Raw genomic sequence first — 6,000 nt, forward strand, 5'->3', positions numbered from 1 at the left:
GCGAGGCTCGAACCCAAGACCTTCCGACCCGAAAGCGAGTGTCATACCACAAGACCACATAGCCACAAATAACTGGTAAGGAGAGAGTTAAATAAGCTTCAAACCACTGAACCTGTCCCATGGTCTTAACGGGCTCATTGTGTGATATCAGATTGAGGTCTCATACACAAAGTCAGGCTGAATAGAAATTCAATAGTCTGATGTCACGTCGCCCAGCAACGGCGAGCAGCGTGGTTCTAAACAAAGAAAATCGGTACTTTTTATCCTTCATGCTGGCTAGGCTAGAACTTTTCATATGTCATGTGATCAGAGTGTATAAAAGTCAAAACATGATCATATCTATAAATGTTTTTCTCCTCTGGATACACTTTTATGGTCGTCGGAGAAATATTTCATAAGAGCGTCCGCCATTGTTCCAATAGTTTAGAGCCTGTTATTAAGTTACTATGCGTCATAACGAGGGAAATGACGTCATGACTGTTGAAGACTATTTTCAACGGCTGTAACGTGCGGCTATGTGGTCTAGTGGTATGACACTCGCTTTCGGATCGGAAGGTCCTGGGCTCTAATTCATGGAGCGGGACTACGACGATAGTCTGAGACTATATCGGTAGTCTCAGCCTAAAAGGCGTTGTAAGATATTCATGAAGCCGGACTACGCGAAATCTAAGACTAAACGAGGGACTAAACGGGTGAAATTTACACCCGCGATTTAGCAGGTGTAAATATCGTAGTCTGGGACTAAATTTCAAAATCATAATATGTGCTATACGCTGGTGGGATTAATTGTACTGCGATTAGAACAAGGCAACCCGACAGTTTTTGATTTTATTTTTATTTATTTATTTATTTATTTATTTTCTTTTTTTTTTTTTTGGTTTTATTTTATTTTATTTTCTCGAAGATTCAACAATAGCACATGCACTCCTCATCTTATCCAGGTACACATACTGTTTCTTAGTAACTTACTACTATACTACACTACTACTACTACAGTACTACTACTTACTACTACTACTACTACTACTACTACTACTACTACTACTACTACTACTACTACTACTATACTTCACTATTATCACTACACTACTACTACTACCACTACTACTACTACTACTACTACTACTACTACTACTACTACTACTACTACTACTACTACTACTACTACTACTTCTACTACTACTACTACTTCTACTTTCACTATTTTCACTATTATCACTACCACTACTACTACTACTACTACTACTACTACTACTACTACTACTACTACTACTACTTTCACTATTTTCACTATTATCACTACTACTACTACTACTACTACTACTACTACTACTACTACTACTACTACTACTACTACTACCACTAATACCACTACTACTACTACTACTACTACTACTACTACTAATACTACTACTACTACTACTACTACTACTACTACTACTACTACTACTACTACTACTACTACTACGACTACTATTACATTTCTATTATGTCTTTTATCGTCCATTATTTTCTAGAAATTTCACGTCTCTCACTGGCCTTATCATTTCTATCACACCGCGCTAACGATTCGTTCACACTCCAACCATCGTTGAGTACAGACGATGCAATTTATACTGCATTTCTTCTTATTTGTTTTCAACGTTTATTTGTTTATTGTTGTGCCGACGAAGGGTTTGTACCCGAAACGCCCATTGTCTGTATTGTTTCCACCGATTCCTATCCATCTTCACTTTCGTTAGTATTTTCGGGACCCCATGCTTCAGGCAGCGCCCACCGCTCTCTACTTAGAACAATGCTACAACGTTGATAAGAATCATTTAAGTGCCATCGTTATTTATATTTACTAAAAACATTACACACACACACACACACACACACACACACACACATTCTCAAACAATTTTTACACCCCTAAACTTGTCTCACACCATTTTTATTTGTGGGGCAAAAAACAAACAAACAACAACAAAAAAAAAAAAACGATCAAAACAAACACGAAGAAGAAATAGATATGATTTTTGTGCCACTTCGTATGAAGCATGCGCAGCTGGAAAAGTAACACATTTCTATGACGTTTTGTGGTACGTTTCCGAGGAATCCCCAGTTAAAAATAGATTGACCTCTGTAGTCTGAGACTTCGCACGCGTAGTCAGAGACTTGATAGTCAGGGACGAAGTCTGACTCCATGAATAGCTTACTTTCCGTAGTCTCGGACTTCCCAAAGTCTTAGACTAACAAAGTCTCAGACTTTGCTATAGTCTGAGACTACCATAGTCCCGCTCCATGAATCAGACCCCTGGGTTCGAGCCTCGCGCTCGGCGCATAGTTGAGTCCTTGGAAAAGGCTCTTTACTCACATTCTCTCACCGTACTCAGGTGTAAAATGAGTACCTGGCCGTTAACAGCGTTGTCTTTGTCCGAAAAAATTATAATATCGCCTAACAGGCGGCATGTCCCGTCCTACATGTTAAATGTTGCTGTTGACCAGGGACCCCCTGTAAAGCGCTTTGAGCACATTTAGTGGATATTGCGCTATATAAAGCTCAATTTAGGTCTATCACCGGCATACAAACTATATAAAGCAGTCAGAGCATCGTGACTGCTATGGATGTGAGCTCTTTATAAATGCAATTCAAAAAATGTGTTAATAAAAACGTCAAAACTAGATTCTGCTGCTATGTGGTCTTGTGGTATGCATGACACTCGCTTTCGGATCGGAAGGTCCTGGGTTCGAGCCTCGCTCAGCGCATAGTTGAGTCCTTGGAAAAGACTCTTTACTCACATTCTCTCACCGTACTCAGGTGCAAAATGAGTACCTGACCGTTAACAGCGTTGTCCGAAAAATTGTAATATCGCCTAACAGGCCGCATGTCCCGTCCTACATGTTAAATGTTATGGTTGACCAGGGACCACATGTAAAGCGCTTTGAGCACATTTAGTGGATTTTGCGCTATATAAAGCTCAATTTTAAGCTCAATTCTTAAATTGAACACCCTCTTAATCTACCATTTTCCAGATTTTCCTCAAAACATCATTTACACACAACATAAAATTGAATTTTAAAACTCTAACTGAAAGGGAATTAGAACATGTTAAACATAATTTTGTATAGCTCTTATAACATAACAAAATCATATTTCTCAAACATTGTGATGCCAAAAGAAATCTAAATGAGAAAAAGTTGGTTGCATCGTAATAAAGTGACGATTCTTCTATAATCAGTTAAATGTCCGAGACCAAAAGAGCAAAAAAAAAAATAAATGGAAATTCAAGGGAAATAACTATATAAAAAGAGTTTCCCTTTTATACACATCTGAGTTATGTCCTATAGATTTCGAACATCAGACTATTTATTTTGCTCGGCTCTCATTTTCTCTTTTCTTTTCTTTTTTTTTTTTTTTTTTTCTCAAAGCATTTAAATTTAAATTTGGGAATTTGGGAAAGCAGTAATGGGATTTTTAACTCTAAATATAAGAGACTGAAAATCCACTTCTAAAATGATACATAAAATTGCAGCGAGGTCTTCTTAGACTGTATTTTGCGATTTTTTTATAGCACAATGTCCATTAAATTATGTGCCCAAAGGACTTTAAAAGAGATTCCAATTGGATTCAGTAGTCTGATGTCTCGCCGCCCGGCAACGGCGGCCATCTTGGTTCTAAACAAAGAAAATCATTACTTTTTATTCTTCAAGCTGGCCAGAACTTTTCATATGTCTTGTGACCAGAATGTGTAAAAGTCAAAACATTTTCAAGTTTATGTTTTTTTTCTCCTCTGGATACGCTTTTATGCTCGTCAGAGAAATATTTCATACGGGCGTCCGCCATTGTTCCGATAGTTTAGAGCCAGTGTTGCTAAGTTACCATGCGTCATTATGAAGGAAGTGACGTTACGACTATTGAATCCTCGACAGAGACAACGCTGTTACCAGCGAGGATCCCCGAGGAGTTCCTCGAGAGTTTATGGAATGGGTTCGGGGAGCAGTGTTTGTGCGTTGGTCGAATCTTCGAGAAGATTGTATTGAAATAGATAAAATTTGAGTAAATTGAGAGATTGATAGATGAATATATATATATATATATATATATATATATATATATATATATATATATATAATGTTTATATATATATTGATTGTTGTATCACAAAGCCTCCATAACACATGAAAGCAAAGCAAAAAGCACCAAAATAGAAATGCATTATTGGGAACAAATAAACACTAATAAAACACCAACAATAACTTGGGAGGTCGTCAGGCAAAGCAGCCCCTACAGATGCGGTGCTAGAAAATGCAACCTGTGCCTGACAGAGAAACTGGAAATATTATTACACAACTACAGAAACAATAGCACCTTAAACAAAAGATCAGAACTAATGACAATGTGCAGACACTCTAACAAATTCAAGCTCAAAACGCAAAAGGTATTTAGGAGGTCTGAGGTTTGATCCCTTGTCGAGGCAGGTTGGATGTTTTTTAGATGATTTATTTTCTTTAGTATTATTTAGTTCTGCGTTGCCTGGCCATGTTTCAGAACACCTTTTCAGGTTCCTGTATTCTTACAGCTGCCCGATAATTATTGAACCCGTGACCTCAAGCAGTCGGGGGGAGAAGGCTTTAATAAGACTAAGGTTAGAAGCGACCTTTTTGGGGGGTCGTGGATAGCTCATTTGGTAGAGTCACGATCTCACCGACCAGGCGGAGTTGTCGTATCAGTAAGGTTGCGGGTTCGAGCCCCCATCGCCGGCGCGAAGTTTTTATTCTCTGTTGTCTTCTGGCACTTTCCTACTCACTTCATTTCTTGTTGTTATCAACATAAGTGCCTGCTCCACTCACTTTTCTGAATTGTTGCTAATGTCTTCGTGATGAACACTATAGCTCTTGGTTCAAATGATAGGTACTTACAGGCTGTCTATTCGGGAATGTAGATATTAATGATGGTGAAGTCTTGTGTCAGCGTGGAGGAAGCTATTCCAGCGACTTGATCAGGTCCCAACGTCAGAGGGAAGGATTGTCAAATGACAAAAAACTGATGACACATACGAAAACACGCTATGCTGTGCATCACAGTGGTCAGACAGACTGAAGTGTTCAGACATTGCAGTGTCTGCACACTTCGATATGTCACCCCAATTTAACCTTTGAAACCCTTTATCGAATATGCCCGAATTAGTCCTTCAGGCCATTGAAGCCCATGGAGTCGGAATTTATCCCGATTTCTATAGCGTCAAACGGACAATAGCAATTGCTTCCTACCATTTGGAAAAAAAAAAACAAACAAACAAAAATTAACAAACGCTAGTCTATTGCAAAGTACTTTCCGTCAGATCTATGAGACCCAGTTACCCAATCACTGCTGGGTAAACACGGAGTCAGAAGTTAATCTAGATTTTACCCGGAATCGAGCTCGATCCCTTTGCGTGTGAAGCGAGTGCTCTACCAACAGAGATATTGGAATCCCCCCCCCCCCCCCTTACATCTTCTCGTAGACTTTGTAAACAATAAGCCTGTCACCACAACAATGTGAAAATTGAGTTGTCTTCAATAGTGCTCAAAGAAACAAATCATCCTATTGGTGGCACTATTAATACTATGCGTTTGGGTAAAATACTCGCAACATCCGCCGGTCGGTTATAAGAAAAAATAAAAATAAATAAAATTCCCTTTATTCATCCCACAAGGGAAATTTATCTCTAGGATCTATTCCAAGGGAAGACTGGAATAACCCAGGCGTCAGCCGCCGTGCAGCACCGCAAATGGCGAGGTGACTTACTCAAGGCCACACAGCGCAGCGGCTGGTGATCGAACTCGGTACCTTTCGGGCACGAAGCAAAGACCGTACAGCTGAGCCACGCTGCCCCAACACACAAATCTGTGTCTAACCTTTGACATTTATAGTCTGACATAACTTAGTGAGAACCAATCACCACATTTTCTTTTTGTTTTTAAGGGTTTTATGGCGTGTGCAACACATTAAGGTCATATCAGCGCTAGTAAAAA

The sequence above is a fragment of the Berghia stephanieae genome, chromosome 14, assembly GCF_034508935.2.
Source record: "Berghia stephanieae isolate SIO BIC M18660-M18661 chromosome 14, UCSD_Bste_1.3, whole genome shotgun sequence".
Classification (NCBI taxonomy): Eukaryota; Metazoa; Mollusca; class Gastropoda; order Nudibranchia; family Aeolidiidae; genus Berghia; species Berghia stephanieae.